The sequence below is a fragment of the Pinus tabuliformis genome, chromosome 6 (genome assembly GCF_031772625.1).
Source record: "Pinus tabuliformis cultivar Carrire ecotype Pingquan chromosome 6, CPIR1, whole genome shotgun sequence".
NCBI lineage: Eukaryota > Viridiplantae > Streptophyta > Pinopsida > Pinales > Pinaceae > Pinus > Pinus tabuliformis.
Genome location: NC_142292.1, coordinates 1,840,716,407 through 1,840,737,754, shown reverse-complemented (window position 1 = coordinate 1,840,737,754; position 21,348 = coordinate 1,840,716,407). Strand labels below are relative to the sequence as shown.

The 21,348-nt window shown below is 42.1% G+C and overlaps 1 protein-coding gene across 1 annotated transcript in view; it reads left to right on the top strand.

Annotated features, from left to right (window-relative positions):
* LOC149266363 (fumarylacetoacetase-like) overlaps positions 1-21,348 on the top strand; it is a 308,380-nt gene that overhangs the window by 216,193 nt on the left and 70,839 nt on the right. The window lies entirely within an intron of this gene.

Here is a 21,348-nt window from a genome sequence, read left to right as displayed (position 1 = left end):
CCCTCTTCCTCAAGAAAAGACCTTTGTGGCTCAAATATACTCTCGAAGATGTTGAAAGACATACTAGTCCAAGAGGGACAATCCATGAAAGCAAGAAGCCAAATAGGTATCAAGGGTACTTAGTTGCTATGAGTACTATTTTTCAATCTAAGCCATATATGTTCGAAGAAGTTGTAAAGCACCAAGTTTGGAAGGATGCGATGAATGAAGAATATGAATCCATTATGAAAAATGATATCTGGGATGTGGTGCTTAGACCAAAGGACAAGTTCATAGTCAACTCAAAATTGCTATACAAAATCAAGCATGGAGTTTATGGGAGTGATGAAAAATATAGGGCCAGGTTCGTTACTCGAGGCTTCTCTCAAAAGGAAGGAGTGGACTATGATGAGATATTTGCACCCGTTGCCCAACACATCACTATCCGATCGATTATTTCTCTCGTTGCCTCTCAATGATGGAGCCTACATCAAACAGACGTTAAGACTGCTTTCTTGCATGGCTCGCTTAAGGAGTAAGTCTACTTGGAACAACCTCAGGGATTCAAAGTACAAGATTGAAGGACACACGTATGCAGGTTGAAGAAATCCCTCTATGGGTTGAAGCAAGCCCCTAGGCTTTAGAATGAGAGGATTGATAGCTATCTTATGAATCTGGGATTTACAAGGTGCAAAGCTGATCCTAACATATATTTCAAGGTTGAAAAGGACATGCCTCTCTTAGTGGTCCTTTATGTAGATGATCTCTTTCTACCAGATGCAAACACTCTCATTATCAATGCAAGAGGGAGTTGGTTTCCGAGTTCGAGATGAAGGACCTAGGTCTGATGCACTACTTTCTAGGCCTGATGGTTTGGCAAAATCCAGGTGAGATTTTATTTTCTCATGGAAAATACATTGTGAAGCTGCTCGAGAGATGTGGGATGGTGGATTGCAGGTCTGTGTCTACTCCGATGGAACTCAAGTTCAACAAGCTATGTGGTAGTGTTGTTGGGCCCGGGTTGGCAAACCCTTCCGAATACAGACAACTTGTGGGGGCCCTGATGTTCTTGGTAAACTCCCGTCCAGACATATGCTTTGTTGTGAATACGTTGAGTCAATTTATTGTTGAGCCTCATCACATACATTGGATTGCTCCTAAGAATCTCTTGAGATATCTCCATGGCACAATCAACTATGGACTGAGATACACTGCCGAGAATTTGAGGCTACATGGATATACTAATACTGACTGGGTTGGCAGTGTGGTGGATCGTAAGAGTACATCTGGATGTTTCTTCTCATTGGGGTCTACTTCAATTTCTTGGATAAGTAGGAAGTAGAAATCGGTTGCTCTAAGCACTACTGACGCCAAATACATTGCTGCTAGTATGGTTTGTTGTGACATTGTTTGGTTGAGGAAGCTCTTTAGTGAGATATTTGAGCATGTGTTGGATACCATGTGATCTACTACGACAATCAAAGTGGGATTCGCTTTTCAGAGAATCCCGTGTTCCACGACCTCTCCAAGCACACTGATACCAGGTACCACTTTATCTAGGATATGGTACAATGGGGAGCAATAAGGCTCCAACACATCAAGACCGATCAGCAGGTCGTAGATATCCTCACGAAGCTTTTAGGGAAGTTCAAATTCCTAGTCTTCCGTGAGAGACTTGGAGTTCTAGAAAGACCCTCCCATGACAGTCCCACTTGAGTTGGACATTGAGCTATGGGAATTCTGTTGATTTGGGGTAGCATCGGATGTGCTCTAGCTATGAAATTTGGTGGAGAGGTTGGGGCACATGAGATCTCCAATACCCAGAAAGGGTTTGGGCAGATTATAAACAGATAAGGAGATATTAAAATAATTTTTATTTTTAATGGAGTCCCTAAGTTTAAACTTAGGGAAAATAAAATATTAATATGTATTAATGTGAATCTATGTTAGAAGGGTCCAAAAGACATGGATCAAGTCAGATCTAATCTTAATCGTTGATTAGGGACTTAATCTCGGTCGTTGATATGTCAACAGGAAAAGTATAAGAGGAGGCTTGAGGGTCACTTGGCAGACACCATATGATCAGTCATTCTATTCTCTAGAGTGGGGTTTGCTAAGAGAGATAGAATCAGTGATCAGGAGAGAAGCTGAGGGTCATTGAGTAAAGAGGAACAAAGAAGGCAGAGATTGTGTCAGGAGAGCAATGCAACAACTAAGGAGGGTGATGCAGAGCCAGCAAGGGCTCACGCAGGGCCACGCAGAGGCAGCCAAGTGTTGCGCAGAGCACCAGAGGGCCCGGCGTAGCTGACGCAGAGGCTCCCAGAGCTGACGCAAGGCCTCCTGGGGCTAACGCAGACCAATAAAGGCTGACGCAGGGTTAGCGTGAGACAGAGGGGCTGACACAGTCCAGATTGGGCAGACGCTGGATTTACAAGAGCAATTTTGTGTTGAGGAGTTGCCAGAAGGGTTTTTCGGGGTTTCAACGAGGAGATTTCTCTCAAACTATGAGGTATAGCTGCTAAGGAAATTCTCTGTTGGGTAGGCCAGTTACGACACCCAGATTGTACTATGATATTGCTTAATAAGAAAACTCTCAGATAGCTGCACCGGTTTTCTTGCATTGGGTTTTTCCGGGGACATTGGTCCAAAAATAATGGTGTCATTTGGTGTGTTTGTTCTTGTTTCTTTTAGTTGTTGATCTATAATATGTTGAGCATGCACTGATGTTTATTTTTAGTATTTACTATGTAAATAACTTGTTAAAAAAAAATAAAAAGTAGGTAGGAATAAATCAGAAAAGGTGCATGAAGGGTTTCTAAATTAAGTAAACTTAGAAACTTCAACATGGTATTAGAGCGTGATTGTAGATCACAGGAGGACTAAAAGACATCAATAGAGCGGAGCAATAGCAGCAGAAAATAGTTGTCCCAAGCTGACAGAAGCTATTGTTTCTAGCAGCGCAGAAGCCAAGGAAGTGTGACGTAGAGCCAGCCAGAGCCACGCAAAATATGTCGGGAACGGCATAGAGCCTCAGGGAGGCCAGCGTTGCTGACGCAAAGGGCCAGAGGGTTGACACAGGGCATCCCAGGGCTGACGCAGACCCATCTAGGGTGAAGCAGAAGCAGCGTGAGGCAAAGAGGGGCTGACGCAGTTCACAGAGAGGCAATTACTGGGTCTAGAAGGCTGCAGAAATATTGCAAAGTGGAGTTGGTGAGGTACTATAGTCAAAACAGTACCTGAGAAAGCAGGGCCAGAGGAGTTGTTACCTATGGTTTCTAGCCGAGGAACTCGAATCAACAATGCAGTGGCACAAGGCGATCAGAGTAGGGGGCATCTCGACAAGTGACAGAAGGATTTCCAGGAGGGAAATCAAGACTTAGAGCAAGTCTAGAAGAGAACTTCCAGACGGGAAGTAGAGACTCAGAGGAGTTGAATAGAGAACTTCCAGGAGGGAAGTAGAGAAGCGTCATGGCACTACACAGGGTAAGAGACTAGGATAGACTGGACAGAGCATCGAAATTCACAGTCTGGAAGGCCATAATCTTATCAGTGCTTGACAGGAATCATGTCAAGAACTTCGCCTTGAAGGTTATAGCTATCCCAGTTGACCCTAATGATAATGACAAGTACGAAGAGGCGATGGCGAGGGCCAAGTGCATTATCCTTGACGGGGTCAAGGATCATGTGGTACCACATATAGCCGAGAAGGAAATGACAGTTGAGATGTGGGAGGCTCTCAAGAACCTGTACCAACATACTTCCGTGCAAAGAAGAATGTTGCTCGAGAACCAGATGAGGTCGTATTAGATGAAGAAGGCTCAAACAATTGACTCCTTCCTCGGAGCATTGAATGAGATCCGAGATCAGTGGACTGCTATAGGAGCAACACCAGATCAGGATCTTATGGTGAGGATAGCCCTGAATGTTGTCTTAGAAGAGTGGGAAGTGTTTGTCCAGAGCATCCTGGGCAGAGGGACTCTCCTACCTTGGAACGAGATGTGGGCAACTCTTCGACAGGAAGAGATCAGATGGTAGTCAAAGACAGGTAGCAGTAGCAAAGGGATCAAGGTCAAGCAAGAGGAGGAGGATGTGGCCCTAGCATTTGAGGGAAAGCAGGTGAAGCGGAAGAAGAAAGATCTCTCCAAGATCAAGTGCTTCCACTGTGGGGAGATGGGTTACTATGCGACCCAGTTCCCAAGGAAGAAGAGTAAGGGAGAGTCTTCCGAGACTAAGGTAGCACCAGCACGAGCAGAGAAGGAAGTTTTGACAGACGATGATTGTGCCATGAGTGCACATGCACCACTTGAGTGGAAGTGGGGAGACATCGAGCTATAGTCAGGAGGACTACAGGCGATGAGGGGCAAGATCCTTGAGGTACCCAGCCTCTTGGATTAGACCTTGCTACGGGAGCCCCGACAAGGAGTAGCAGGACTGGCTGAGTGGGTAGAGACGGATGCGGATGCAGCAACAGAGAGAGCTGCAGTGCAGGAGTCTCAAGACAACGCAGAGCTCGCAGGCTGCAACAATGCGAGAGGCACAAGAGTGTTGCACCAGTGCAGGAAGTCACAACGAGGTGTGCAATGGTGCGAGATGCAGGGAGTTGTTGTAGCAATGTAGAGGTCAGAGAGAGGGAGCACTTGTCAGTGACAGAGGGAGCTTCAGCATCGGTGGGTGTTTCTAGCCCAACAGGGAGTCAGTTGGGAGATCAGTTACTTACTTCTCAGTAACTGAGTTGCAGTGCAGCAATGGGCAGCACGATGTAGCATGATGAGAGGAGATGCAGTGCGAATGTAGTGTTGGGAGAAAGGACCAACAGTAGCACGGATGCAGAGGGAGCTGTCGTACAAATGTAGCAGTGGCAGTGGCAGAACCATGGGCAGCAGTACAGGAGGCAGCTGTGCAAAGGATGTTGGGCAAGAAGGCCTAGCATCAGCACAGGTACCAATGCTGGATGATTAGAGTAATACTCAGTGATGAGTATTGTTAGAGCACAGTCCTTGCTAAGAGGGAGTGTTGATTTGGGGTAGCATTGGACATGCTTTAGCCACGAAATTTGGTGGAGTGGTTGGAGCACATGAGATCTCCAATACCCTGAAAGGGTTTGGGTAGATTCTAAACAGATCAGGAGATATTAAAATAATTAATATTTTTAATGGAGTCCCTAAGTCTAAACTTAGGGAAAATAAAATATTAATGTGTATTAATATGAATATGTGTTAGAAGGGTCCAAAAGACATGGATCAAGCCAGATCTAATCTTAGCTGTTGATTAGGGACTTAATGTCGATCGTTGATATGTCAACAGAAAAAGTATAAGAGGAGGCTTGAGGGTCACTTGGAGCAGACACCATATGATCAGTCGTTCTATTCTCTAGAGCGAGGTTTGCTAAGAGAGATAGAATCAGTGATCAGGAGAGCAGCTGAGGGGCATTCAGTACAGAGGAACAGAGAAGGCAGAGATTGTGTCGGGAGAACAGCGCAACGGCCTAGGAGGGTGATGTAGAGCCAGCAAGGGCTCACGCAGAGGTAGTGAAGTGTTGCGCAGAGCACCAGAGGGGCTAGCGTAGCTGATGCAGAGGCTCCTAGAGCTAACACGGGCCAAGAAACGCTGACACAGGGCCAACGTGAGACAGAGAAGGGCTGACACAATCCAAATTGGGCAGATGCTAGGCTTGCAGGAGCAATTTTGTGCTGAGGAGCTGCCGGAAGCGTTTTCCGAGGTTTCAGCCAGGAGATTTCTCTTAAACTATGAGGTATAGCTGCTAAGGAAATTCTTTGTTGGGTAGGCCAATTATGGCACCCAGATTGTACTCTGATATTGCTTAATAAGAAAACTCTTAGATAGTTGCACCAGTTTTCCCGCATTGGGTTTTTCCGGGGACATTGGTCCAAAAATAATGTTGTCTTGTGGTGTGTTTTGTCTTGTTTCTTTTAGTTGTTGATTTGTAATATGTTGAACATGCACTGGTATTTATTTTCAGTATTTACTTTGTAAATAACTTGTTAAAGAAAATTAACAAGTAGGTAGGAATAAATCAGAAAAGGTGCATGAAGGGTTTCTAAATTAAGTAAACTTAGAAACTTCAACAAATTCTTGGGGGCTTGGGGTACTTCTTGGAGCTATGAGCGACCATAGGGTGAGCGGTTGACCTTCCCCTAGTTGTGTGTTATGTACAGGGTGAGTGGTTCACCTTCCCCTGTCATACCCCATAATGGTTGACATGTGTGTACGGTGAGCGGTTCACCTTCCCCTAGAATTAATGATATATGCATAGGATGAGTGGTTCACCTTCTCCTATGGCATATGCGCAGAATGAGTGGTTCACCTTCTCTTGCGGATGCCGCAGCATACATCGTACCTATGTAGTCTGGGACTCATGGGAAGTACCTCTCATCTGGACAACGAGTTGGGTAAAGTGGATAGGGACCATAGCACTACCGATGGACGCATCATGTACTGCCGTACTCCCTATGTCTAGGATGCATGGTGTTCAACAACTTGATCTAGGATCAAGTCTGATTGAGGTTCTACCTTTGGACTGACTTTTGTCAATGGAGAGTGGTAAGGTCTTGTGACTCACTCTCGATCGATTCTTCTTTATTATTCATATCAGTGTTCATCAAAGATGAGATGAGGCACAGGATGGCATGATGATTGATGATGGATTGGCAGGTGGAATTCTCCCTAGTTGAGATGGAGTGTTAAATTTGGCAACCAGGGCCAATTTCCACCTTGGGACAATTCATTTGATGGAGACGATGATTGCATTAAATTCCTCTTTTCTAGAGGACCAAGATTGGTATAAAGATCATCTGATTTGGACAAGTAGAAGTGTGATTTCAAATTTCTTCTCACTCATGTACAAATTATTCAGGTCGGCCTCATCATCATGTAGGCTCTATTATCCATCATTTTGTGGGTGATATCCTTAAGAGAAAAAATTTCTCCAAGATGGTCCTCAGTTTGCCGCCAACAGCCCCTTGCAGCCACCAACTAGCTCGTTGTGCCACTTCTATGCCACCTGAGCTAGCCATGTGGTCCCTCACCCATCTGTCATGATTGTATGTTTGAAGGTGGGCCTCCCAAACCTAAAGATATGCCTTGTCATTTGGTAATTGAGTATTGTAGTTTACTTATCATGGTGACTTTTGGACATGAATTAATGGGCAGATTTGGTGGAAAGAGTGGTCTAGGTTTGTTCTCTTGTCCCGTAGACCTCTTTTGGACGTTACCCTTGGACCTTTAGTCCCATGGGATCTCTTTTACTGACCTTTGGGCTTTCGGGATGGTAGTTCACGGGAAACCCCAATTTTGGTTGCGTGGTCCCGCTCCCTCATTCACCTGCCTCACTCCCCCTCCACTCATTATAACCCCATTTATCATTTCTCCCACTTGGTTACACATTCCCCCACTGGGTCCATATAGGGTTAGCCTCCCCTTCCCCTTGCCCACAACTTGGGTCGGGCTTGGAACGATGCCCTGAAGGTTGATGCAGTTGAAAAGACAAGTAAAAGCATAATTAGCCACATTCAAGAGGAAAATGTACCACAAAATGCAAAAGATGGTTGGGACAAACACATTTAGCACGTGGGAAAAAACCAATGCATGAGCTCCACACCATTCTCATGTGTGAAAATTTCTACCACGAAATTCTACTATAGTAACTAATTTATTTCTCCTACTTAAATAAGGTATTTACAAAACCCTTTAGCAAACATCAGAATAAATTCTACTACAGTTGTCACATAATAGTATAGAGAAAATAACAGTGATATACAAGCACAAGAATCAATCACATCAACACAGTTATTTTTGGACAATTGTCACCGAAAAAACCCAATGCGGGAAAACCGGTGCAGCAGATGAGGGTTTATTTATTATTCTTCAGCAACAATCTCTTTACAAGGAACAGTTTTACAGAATATAGGGACACCTCTAAGAGAAACACCTGACACAATTTTCCCTTGCTCTGGAGAAATTCTGACATCCCGAAGACCCTTCAGCGTTCATTGCGTCACCTCTATGTCACTTCTGTGTGAGGTCTGTGTGAGGACTGCGTCCCTGCTGTGATATCTCTCTGATCTTCCCTTTGCATTGTCCCTCTGATGCTCTACATCACCTCCTCCTCAGTCTCTCACTGATGCTGATGCCCTCCTCTTCCTTCACCCTGCAACTCTCCCTCTGAAATCGAACTCCTCCTTGAGAATCGATTTCCCTCAGGTTACTGAGTATTTGCCCGGTGTATCTCCAAATGACTCTCAAGTCTTCTCTTACATTTTCCCTATTGATGAATCAACCGCCGAGATTAAGTCCCTAATCAATGGCTACGATTAAAACGGACTTGATCCTTGTCTCTTTGAAACTTCTTACCCATAATTTTATTAATACTCGTTAATATTTTTATTTTCCTAAGTTTAGACTTAGGAACCCCATCAAAAATATTAGTTATTTTAATAACTCACAATCTGGGTGGAATTTCTCCAAATTATTTTTGGGTCTTGGAGATCTTATGTATTCTAGCCCTTCCACAAAATTTCGGAGCTAGAGCACATCCGATGCTACCCAAAATCAACACTCCCTCTTACCAAGGTATATGCTTTAGTAATACTTCCCAATAGAAGTATCACACTGATCCATGGCATCGGTCCTCTACACTGCTGATGCTTGGCCTGCTGCCCCTCATCTACTACGCTACAACAACCTGTACTAATGCCCATGACATTGCCACTGTCATTGCTTCATATGTACTGCAGCTCCCTCTGAATATGCTGCATCATGTTGCCCATAGCACTGCCACTGCTAACTGTTGCACTGCAACTCCCTGTACTATCTGCTTCTGCTACTGAAATGGATTGTAAATCATCCCCATCTTCTCCTTGAAATAAACAAACTTTGTTCTTCCTAGAGCCTTGGTGAGAATGTCTGCCACCTATTCTCCTGTCAGAGTGTACCATAACTGTACTGCCCTTGTTGGACACAGTCTATGATAAAGTGACACCTGATGTCAATGTGCTTCGACCGATCATGAAAAACTGGACTCTCAGAGAGCTTGATGTAACTCTAATTATCACACAAAATATTGGTCGCTTCCATCCTTCTCCTTAATAGATTCACAAGCAACTTCCTAAGCCATATGGCTTCACCCGATGATGTGCTAGCTTCCATATATTTAGCTTCAGCTGAGCTCAAAGCTACGGATCTCTATTTCCTACTACACCAGGAAGTCATTCTTGATCCATTATTGAAACAGTACCTAGTGGTACTTTTCCGATCTACTGAACTTCTAGCCCAATATACGTCAGTGAACCCACTCAGTCTGATGTCATTGCCTTGGGTGTACATTAGTCCATGCTCGACTGTTCCTCGTATATATCTGAGAACATGCTTGGTTGCTGCCTAGTGTGCCCTCTTTGGTTCCACCGTGAATTGACTGAGGGTGTTGACAGCGTAACAAATGTCTGGCCTAGTATTGACCAGATACATCAGGGACCTTATGAGCTGCCTGTACAAGGTGGGATTGACTTCTTTATCTTTAGACACATCAATATTCTTCCAGTTGATAATCATTGGAGTAGTCATAGGTCTACAGTCCTGCATTCTGAACCTTTTCAGAATTTCTGTAGCATATCTCCCTTTTCCAAGGAAAACTCCATCCTTATGCTGCCAAACTTCTAACCCCAGAAAATAATGCGTCTGCCCCGAATCGTCAAATTCTGTAGCTAGGTTTTCCTTGCAATCTTTGATGAGCCTAGATGAACCTGCTAGAAAACGATCATCCACATATAACACCAGAATTAGAAGCTCATTCTCTACAATCAGATAATAGAGGTTGGGATCTGCATCACACTTGACGAATCCCATCTTCTGCAAGTAACCATCAATATGACCGTACCATGCACTAGGCCCCTGTTTAAGCCCATACAAGGCTTTCTTCAACCTGCATACATGAGATTTATTCTCATGTGTCTCAAAACCCTCTAGTTGTTCAATGCATACTATTCTTCTATCACCTCATTCAAGAACACAGTCTTGACGTCCATCTGGTGAATCTCCCACCCCAACTGTGCTGCAAGGGATATCACGGATCTAATAGAAGTATACCTGGCTACTGCGGCGAAGGTTTCTTTGTAGTCTATCCATTCCTTTTGAGCATACCCCTTATCCACAAACCCGGCTTTGTATTTTTCCACACTGCCATATGCAACACATTTGACCTTGTAGATCCATCTCGAACCTACAACTGACCTATCCTGAGGCCTAGGTACCATTCGGAGACATCATTGACCATTATGGAACTATATTCCTACACCATAGCATCTACCCATACTTGATGTTGAACGACCTCCTAAAAACTAGAGGGTTCTTCAACTTGAGCCACCAAGGCTTGGTACCTATCTGGCTGTCTACGCTCCCTTTTCTCATTCCTAAGAGCTCCAACGAAATCCTCTGCATCCTGTAGTATCTGTTGAAGTTCCCGGCTTGTTCTTCCATTGGTAGTGGGTAGATCTATTTGCTCCTCCTCTTCCTGAGACTCCACCTGTTGTGATACCTCTAGAATTTTGTCTTTAGGAGAAATATTGGTGCTAGTTTCTGCTGGTCGAAGTGGCTGGACCAATGGATCATCCTTTGACTGCTCTTCGGAAGGCATTTCTCGGGATTTCCTGAAAGCTCTGTCCTCCATGAACTTTACATCCCGTCGAACTACGATCTTCCTATTTCCCGGAAGATAGACTCTATATGCCTTAGCATTCTCACTATATCCCACAAGATATCCTTTTTCTGTAGTTTGATCCAATTTCTTCCTCTTTTCTTTGGGTATATGGTAGTATGCCAAACTCCCAAATATTCTGAAATGACTCACCTCAGGCTTCTTACCGGTGAAGACACTCTCCGGAGTAATCTTACCTAATGCCCTGTGAGGAGTCCTATTCTGGACATACACTGTTGTGCTGCATGCTTCTGCCCATAGAAATTTGGGCATATCCTGATCATACAACATCACGCTGCTGCTTCAACAATAGTCCTATTCTTCCTCTCTGCTACTCCATTCTGCTCCGGATTATTAGGAGCTGTCAATTCTCTTTTGATGTCTTCCCTTGTGTAGAAATTAGTGAATTCCTTATCAATGTATTCTCCACCATTGTCTGAGCGCAACACTTTAATCCTCTTTCCTGTCAGATTCTCAACCAAAGCCTTAAACTCTTTGAATTGATCAAAAACCTCATCCTTGGTTTTTAGAAAGTAGATCCAAGTCTTCCTGGAATGGTCATCAATGAAGGTGACAGTATTCGACACCACTAAGATCTTTTGTGGACATGGATCCACATATATTTGAGTGTATCAATCCCATAACACTCTTAGCCCTATTGTTACTTCTGGAATAAGCTGCTTTGGCGTACATGCCTAGTGCGCACCCTCTGCATACATCTTCTCGTTTGCTACTCAACTCTAGAACTCCTATGATGGTTCTTCCGAAAATTCTTAGAGCCCCATGGTGCAAGTGTCCCATCCTCATGTGCCATAGTTCATTCAAATCTTTTTCCCCACTCTTGCTTATTAGTGCCATTGGAGATTCTAGTTGTAACTTATACAACCTGTAGGCTGTTACTTCTGACTCCAATTTGGGCCTTCTTTTTCCAACTCAGATGTTTGACATATACTTTCTTCTCAATGAAGAAAACATCATAGCCCTTATTTTGTAACTGAGATATAGAGAGTAAGTTCATCCCCAATCCTGGCATATGCAGCACATTGGTCACTCGAAGCCGATCCCCTGCTTCTGTTTGAAAGACTATAGTACCTCTTCCTACCGGGGTACATTTTGACTTGTTTCACATGGTGATTTGGAAGTTCATCTATTCTTCTTGATAGCTCGAAAAACATTTTCGTATCTCTATCATGTGCGCAGAAGCTCCACTGTCAATATACCAAACCTCAGAGGAAGCAGAACTTGCTAAGTCAACGACTTCTCCTTCCAGCCTGGAAGCTAACATAGAATAGTTGTGATCCATATTCTTTGTGCTTTTCTCTTTCCCGGGAAAACAAAGTGAGTCCTTTTGAGTTTCTGCCCCAGCATCATGCTCCCGACTCATTTCAGATTCTCTAATATGTTGCCCGATCTCTGCTCTGATACCATGTGAAAATTTCTAACACGAAATTCTACTGTAGTGGTTGATTTATTTCTCCTACTTAAATAAGTTATTTACAAAACCCTTAAGCAAACATCAAAATAAATTCTACTACAGTTGTCACATAATAGCATAGAGAAAATAACAATGATATACAAGCACAAGAATCAATCACATCAACATAGTTATTTTTGGACAATTGTCCTCGGAAAAACCCAATGCGGGAAAACTGGTGTAATAGATGAAGGTTTATCTTTTTTTCTTTAACAACAATCTCTTTACAAGGAATGATTTTACAAAATATAGAGACACCTCTAAGAGAAACACCTAACACAATTTTTCCCTTGCTCTGGAGAAATTCTGACACCTTGGAGACCCTTCAGCATTCACTGTGTCACCTCTGTGTCACTTCTGTGTGAGGCCTGTGTGAGGATTGCATCCCTGCTGTGCTGTCTCTCTGATCTTCCCTATGCGTTGTCCCTCTGATGCTCTGTGTCACCTCCTCCTTAGTCTCTAACTGATGTTGATGCCCTCCTCTTCCTTCACCCTGCAACTCTCCCTCTGAAATCGAACTCCTCCTTGAGACGATTTCCCTCGGGTTACTGAGTATTTGCTTGGTGTATCTCCAAATGACTCTCAAGTCTTCTCTTAAACATTTCATGTTGATGAATCAACAGTCAAGATTAAGTACCTAATCAACGACTAAGATTAAAACAGACTTGATCCTCGTCTCTTAGAAGCTTCTCACCCATATTTTTATTAATACCCGTTAATATTTTTATTTTCCTGAGTTTAGACTTAGGAACCCCATTAAAAATATTAATTATTTTAATAACTCACAATCCGGGTGGAATTTCTCCAAATGATTTCTGGGTCTTGGAGATCTTATGTATTCTAGCCCCTCCACAAAATTTCAGAGTTAGAGCACATCTTATGCTACCCAAAATCAACATCATGGCCATGACCTTGGTTCGTATAGGCCCTAGATGAGCTTCTTTTATCATTCACGAACCCATGATGGTCCCAACCCCTGGTGGGCAATGAACTGCCTCACCTCAAAGGGGGTATCCATTGCTATACTTTACATATCATGCTCTCACTCCTTGAGCCCTGAGCAGTTAACCAAAGAAAAATCATAAAAGGCAAAAGGCAAATGAAGAAGGGTGGGAAAAACCAAGGTTGGGGTGACTCTTGTACCACAATTTCTCCCTCCTATACATTATATACCCAAGTGTGGCCTTACCTTGGCATGTGACCCAGGATTGCCCCTTCCATCCCCTACTTTGTTCCATCACTTTATCACATATCACCACCATTTGAAGGATGTAACTTGGACATATCATCCCCTTTAAAAGTGGAAACCATCTAATAGAGCACTTGGTTAACCCCTCTTGGAGCTTGGAGACATTAGCACATGCCAAAGCCCACTATGGAAGGGCATCCCATTATGAAATGCCCACCTATTTTCCATGGTTTGTAAGCTCTTTAACTCGATTTCTTTAAATGACTTGTTGTACTGGAAGTCAAGAGGACGCATTGGATCTTTTGCAGGATTAGAGATGGTCTTCATTTTGGGTTTGGTCTCCCTATACAGGGTCCTAACCCTCCAGAGGGATACATTGGCACATGTAGGGTGTGTGTAGAGAGCCATGGGCCTCCACAGTAGTAGACACTTCATGGATTCCCAGAGATGTTCAAAGATTGCTCAAGTTTCATCTATTGGACGAGGAAGATGCACCTGGTTCACCATGCCCAGTCAGCCCCATAGTTGTATCATGGACTTGGAAGATGACCCAAGACCTGTATGTTGATGTGGCATCACTTACACCATCATTCGAGCCCTTGCAGATGGTCTACAGGCATCTTCGATCTACTTGGAGACTCATGAGGTTACTTGTGTGCCCTCACATCCATTGGGAGCACCACAAGTTTATTATTTGAGGAACAAGGGGCCAACCCCTTGTCCACTACTTTTGGGAGCCCTATTCATCATTGTGGCACTTATGGACTTCATCGGGCTTCTTAGAAGGCCCAACGACATGTATTATTGATCATTCGACCTCTTGAGAGACTTATTCTTTTGTTTATGAGCTAGTTTGGTCGGCTTGTCACCAAAAGTTAGTTGTTTTGCACATTATTTTATTCTAGGGGCTAATGTAGGCCCAAGTAGCTAAATCGAACTCATTAGAAGTGTATAAATAGAAGTGATGAGGATTCATTTTAGCATCATCACTTGATTTGGACTTGCTCTCTTTAGAGAACTTTGTTATCCTTCTTGGAGGATGAATTTTTGGAGCATGGAATGAATTTTGATGTTTGGATTATTTTCTCATCTTGAAGCTTCTTGATTGGCAAAGTTTTGATGGTTGGATATACTCTTAATACATGTAAATGCACATTTAATGCTATTCTTTTTGCCACATACATTGTTGTTGGGATTTCGCTATACTAGGGCTAATTACTACATCCATTTATGCGAAGTTGTGGAAATTTTGTTTCTAGATAGTGAAGCTTCATGTATGGACCATGTATCATGAGTGAATGTTCCTAGAGATGCTTCTCCATTGAAATTCATCTTGATAAGCCATCTATTTTTCCAAATGAAGTATAAAGTTCTTGAAGTTGCTTTTACTGTTGCCCTATTTCAATGCGAAGTTGTCTTTGAGGCCTCCTTGACATAGAAAATCCAATGTCCATAGTCATAATTACTCGTGACTCCAAATCTCCCCAAAGGATTAGGCACTAGTCTACCATAGGGTGATCACTTTAAACCTTATTTTATTTCCCCACCCCTTCTTTTCTAGGCCTAGCCCAGTAGGTCTCTTAGGGCATCACTTATCTCACAATCTAGCCATCCACAACTGCGTTGGAGTTTGCTCTAGAGGCCCTCCAAATTTCAAGCAAATCCAATGGTGGGATCTCAAGATATTGCAAGCCCTAGCTCGGGGACCATTCCTTGCCTTAGGTTTCCCTTGGCTAGAAACCTCACAGGGATCATTGCATTACCTTTCATTAAAAATTCCTTCCTTGATCCCCTTCTCCTCCCTGATTAGGTCAGACACATCATTGGTTGCTCAACCTCATTCCCTTGACCTAACATCAGGTCCACTTGGTCCCGTGTGTTCCCACAATTTACTAAAGCCAATTTCACAAAGACCACTTGGAAGCCAAGTTTCCACAAGGATTTTAGGAGCTAAGAATCTTCTTGACAAGTCATATACTCAAACCCTAGCCCTTAGAACTCCCTTAAGCCCTTCCTAGGGAGCTTTTCATCTTTCTTTCAAAGCAAGCAAGCTATATATCTAAACCTCTCTTGTGAATAGGCTTTTAGGATAAACTCTCATCCTATTATTGATCCATTCAATTTCGTGATTCTTATTATAATGGATCTCCTCCCATCAGTGAAAGTCTGTAAAGAGTAGGGGGCCTTAGCCAAGGTGGCAATGGGCTATTGCTCCATTGTTGCCCTTGACCTAGTGGCAGCCCTTTAAGGATCCCCTTTTAGGACCCCTTCTAGTTTGAGCGGTAACAGGCCCATGAAGCCCAATAGACATGACTCTTCACCCTCACTGACTTGTATAAATACAAGTGTCCTCTGTCCTCATTTGGCATTTTCATCACTCACACATTCTCTCTCCTTCTCTCATTGGTTCGTACAACATTGGGCATTCTCTCTCTCCCACGTGTGGCACAAGGAGGACGAAATTTCAGACTGAATTGCAGGGCCAAAAAGCTCAAGAAATTTTGCAGTTTGACTAGTGTTGACTATGACCTTCTAGGCATCATTTGACTTTGATTTTCTAAGGTTATTTTTGCCTCAGTAGGTCACATCTTTTGGCACAAAAAATGAGGTATTCTATGCACTTTGAATGCAGACCAAAATTGCACGTTAACCACAGATTTCAAGACAACAATTTGACCAAGTTTGATTGTTGACTTTGTCACTGTTTTGGGCCGACTTTGACCTCTTGATCAAGCCGAGTTTGATTGGGGAAGACTGAGTTGTTTTGAGGACATTTTATTATTTCTTTGACTAGTGTTGACTTTCTAGTTAGGGATGAAGTTTGACTACAGTTGACTATAGAAATTGATAGGGTTGTTTTGACTTTGAATTGGGCAAGTCAATTTGACTTTTGTACTCTCTCTCTGTTGAACATTTGATATAATAATAAGAAGATTCGATCAAAGGGTTTTCCCCACATTGGGGTTTTTCCCTGGCCTCTGCCAAATTTGGTGTCCTCTTGTCTTGGCTTGTCTTTTGCATTTTGTTTTATGTTCTATCTACTGTTACTGTCGATGTGATTAATGGTTAATGTGATTGCTATTGGAAAACTAAATTGGAAATTGTCATTGGGCTGCTTAAGGAACATTGAAGTAATTGTGCTAAGCATAGAACATACCATTGTTAACTAAAATTAACACCTGATCTTCAAGTGGGCCATATTCAACCTCAAATAATGTACTGTAGCAGATGGGCAACAAGGTAGGATTTGCATAGTGAAGGAAGAAAGATCTGATTTTGGACAGTTAGAGAAGTAGCCTATGTACAATGATTGGAGGACTGTAAGTAGTTGATTGGTAAGGCCTAAGTGTTGTGGACAAGTGGCAGACTTGTCACAACAAGTGGACTATATGTTAATTAACTTTTGGAGAAGCCCTAAGAAGCAATCTTTCAGTAAAGTCTAAAGGATGTTTAGAGGGCAGATTTGAAGAAGCTCTTTGTACAGTGAGTGCAAGTGTTGGCTATTGTGCGGGAAGATTTGTGAAAACTCTAAAGTAGTGGATATTCATTGTCAAGTGGGTTGTGTTTGGAAGACCTTATGATAAAAATCTTGGAGATATTGGAAGGCAATTTGATTGGTGCCCTAAGGACTGTCAATTTGAGGGTTGTGTATAGAAACCTTAACGATAGTTATCCTAGAGGAAGGATTGACTAGAAGGTTTATTTGAAGAACTTAAGAGTTGGTTATTTTGGAAAGATGAGAATAGAAACTAGATGGCATAATTATTTGAGACTATAAATTTGCATTGTTTGATAAACACTGATTGGAAAGGTTAGCCAAGTTGACTGAACAATGGATTGGATGACCTAGTATTGTGATGATTAGAACTGTGTGATGGATTATCTTCGAGGAAAGTAGTGTAAGAAGCAGTGCAGTGCAGTGCAGAAAGTAGTGTTGGACACAGTTCTGGATGCAGTTGGTGAAGACCTAACCACCATAAGTCTAGTGCATGCATCACAGATAGGGAGAATGGATTGAATAAGTTTGATTCACCTCGTGTCAGGTACTATGACAGATTAGGATTGATATCCGAAGTCAAATACATAGACATCGATAAGAAGAATGGTGGATTGGATAAACATCTTGGACAAACATTCTTGAGTCATGTACTGTGATGGATTAGGATGGAGATTCTAAGTGAAGTACATGGACTTGGATAAGAATGGTCCGATGGACAAACATTTCCGTGAGGGAAATGGTCCAGTGAAAGATATACTTTGGGTATTCTAAAAGGAGTATGTACCTCGGTGAGGCGGTGTGGTGTCCCATGGAATGCCTCCTAGCATTGTGCTTTGATCTCATGAGAGATAGAGCGTACCTATTAAGGCTTTGGTAATGTGACAATGCTAGCTATGATTATATCTTGATGCTTATCAATCTGGATCCCTTCTTATGGGAATATTTCAACTTCATATAAACTTGTTGAGTCAGTATGAATACCTCCCTAGTTAAGAGGGAGTGTTGGAAAAGTAAGTAGGTTCGGTCTTCATATTTATCTTTGTCTTCTATCAATTTGTATTTTATGTAAAAAAAGAAAAATAAATTTATATTATTATTTATTTAGTCAAGCTTGTTCTTCATGTTTCTAGGTTTTGTTGAAGTCAAAGAACTGAATTTGAGTCAAACTCCATTTGGACTTTTTGTAATAAAAAGATTTTTTTTGTTAAAAAGAGTGAAAAAGACCTCCATAAGACCAAGTCAGCCCTACATATGGTTAGGTTGGCTTGCTGAACAGATGTGACCCTTCATAGTGATGAACAACTATATATTGGCACCTATTCTCATTCATTTTGGTAAGAAAAATTAGTGGATCTTCTGTGATAGTCTTTGCGGTAGAAAATGCGAGTTTTCTATTGTATAAGATGCGAGTTTCCCAAAGTTGAAGACCTAAAGAGATTGCAAGTTTTCTGAGATTATGTCTTGAAAAGACGTGAATTTTTAAGGAGATATGTGAGCTACTAGAATTGTTTCTGTGATAACATGCTAGCTGATGTAGGAATGTAATGTGGGCTAATAAAGGACCTTAATGATTGTAATCTTCACGTTGAAGGAGGACTACAAGGTCAGTAAAATACAAGGTACAGGAAGGACGAAGACAAGACATCTTGTGACAATTTGACTCTCTTATTGAAGATGAATCATGACAGAAGATGGAGGGCTGACGAGGGGATCTTATGGAGGTAGTTGTCTTGGTCTCGGTCTTGATATCTCATTTGATCTGATTCTATAAGAAGAGGATTGTTTGGGTTTTCCCCAATTGTGGGGTTTTGCCTTGGCGTGGAGCCTATATCTTGTGTTTATTGTCTATTGTGATCTTCATGTTTATATTTTGGTAATTGCTTGATGAAGTAAAAAGAATACAAAGAATTTAATAAAGAAGCCAACGAAGTTCACACGTAATTATTAAGTAAGGAAAATCAACCTTTACCTTCAATTTTCGACATGGAGGTCCAACATCTTGAGTATAATGATGTAAGGAGGGAGCAATCATGGAGGCATGAGTTAACCCTTTTGACCTACTTTTTTCACCCCTTCGATATGCCTTTTACTTTAATGATTTATCTTTCTGTGGTGCATAGCTCAAGAGATGAGGCTTGCTTTGTGTTTTTCCAATACCCCTTAAAGATGTAACAGTTTCTCGCTCATCGGATTTGGGGCATTCAAGAGTTCCTTTATTTTAGATGAAGCATTAAATGGTTGAGGTACTGGGTGATGGCTAATGAGGGGGCTAGAGCTCATATTAGGCTTTTGCCCACATGCTAAATAAGTCCCAACCATATTTTTGATTTTACACTTTCTTTCTATTGTGGCTTTACATGCTTTTATTATTTTTTCAGCTACATCAACCTTTGGGGCCAAGTTTTCAGATCCTGACTCAAGGATGTGGATATAAGGTGCCAATCCCATTGAACAATGACTACCAACCCAAATAATGGAGATGAATAACAAGAATGGAAAGTCGTATGGTGTATGTGAAAATTTCTAAATAGAAATCCTATTGCAATGATTAATATTATTTCTTCTACTTATTATCTCATAAATAAGTTATTCACAATGTTCTTACAACAAATATCGAAATATATTCTACTGCAGCCTTCACAATTAAAACATTGCAGAAAGTAAATGTAAGGAAAAATTTGGCACAAATATAATCACAATGATAGTTATTTTTGGACAATCGTCTTCGAAAAAACCCAATGTGGGAAAACCGGTGCAACAGATGAGGGTTTTATTATTCTTCAGTAAATTCTCATGTACAAATTACAACCAACAAAATAGGAATGAGAAATTTTACAAATGCTTCCTGACAAATTTTTGACCCAGGTGAAGCACTTCTTCTTCCTTGGAATCCTTCTACGTCCCTCTGCTTCAAACTGCTCACACTGGACTAGTGTCAAGCTGCCCATGCAGGCTTTGCGTCAATCTGCCTCTGCGCTGCCTCTTTCTGCGTCACCCTGTTCCTGCTCCGCGTCTTGTTGCCTTGCACTCTCTGAATATGTTGATACCCTCTCTTCCTTTCCCACCTGCAACTCTCGCTCTGATTTGATTTTCTCTTGCCGAACTTCGACCATGAAAAAATTGATCTTACTCGGGTATCTGAGTATCTGCCTCTGGTGTGTCCTCCAAGTTCCAATCAAGCCTCCTCTTATAATACTCTCGTTGATCAATCAACAACCCAGATTAGATTCTAATCAATGGTTAGGATTATTTGACTTGATCTCTGCCTTCTTCTAGAAGTTTCACCCACAATTTAGATTAATAACCATTAATTATTTTAATTTCCAAAGTTTAGACTTAGGTTCCCATTAAAAATAATTAATTATTTTAATAAAACTGTCTCTGAGTGGAATTTCCTAAAACAATTTCTAGGTGTTGGAGAAGCATGTGTCTAAGCCTTCCTGCAAATTTTGAGGCCTAGAGCACATCCGATGCTACCCAAAATCAACACTCCCTCTTAATGAGGAATGTGCCCTAGCAATATACTGTTGTTGCATCTTGCTATGACTTTGAAGCATTGTCCTCTGCATTGTTGATGACTGACATGTTGTCCACCAACTACTACGCTGCTACTGTAACTGTATTGCTCTTGACACTGCCACTGCCAACACTGCATCCGTACTATAGCTCCCTCTGAATGTTTGCATCTGTGCTGCCGCTGACACTGCCACTGCCGATTGTCCCTACACTGCAAACCACTGTTGCTACTAAAACAAATTTTCTACCATACCCATCTGCTCTCTGAACTGAGTGAACTTAGCTCTTCTGAGATCCTTTGTGAGTATATCGGCTACCTGCTCTCCTGTGGGGACATACTATAGCTGTACTGCCCCACGTTGAACACAGTCTCTGATAAAGTGACAATGAATATCTATGTGCTTCGACCAATCATGAAACACTAGATTCTCAGAGAGTTTGATACAACTCTGATTATCACATTAAACCTCGGTCGCTTCCATCCTTTTTTCTGAACAAGATCACAAGCAATTTTTTGAGCCATATAGCTTCGCACGTAGTTGTGCTAGATGCCATATATTTTGCTTCTACTAAGCTCAGAGCAACTGATTTTTGCTTCCTGCTGCACCAAGATATCATCCCTAATGCAACACTGAAGCAGTACCCCGAGATACTTTTTCGTTCTACTGACTTACCTACCCAATTTGCATCAGTGAACCCATTCAAATTGACGTCCTCCCCTCGGGAGTATTTCAATCCATATCTGACTGTTCCGCGTACATACCTAAGAATGTGTCTAGCTGCTGCCCAATGCATCCTCTTTGGTTCCACCATGAACTTACTAAGAGTGTTGAAAGCAAAACAAATGTCTGGCCTAGTGTTAACCAGATACATGAGTGACCCAATGAGCTGCCTGTACAAGGTGGGATCTACCTCCTTGTCTCCTGATGCATCTATTTTTTTCCAGTTGATGATCATGGGAGTAGCCATGGGTCGACAATCTT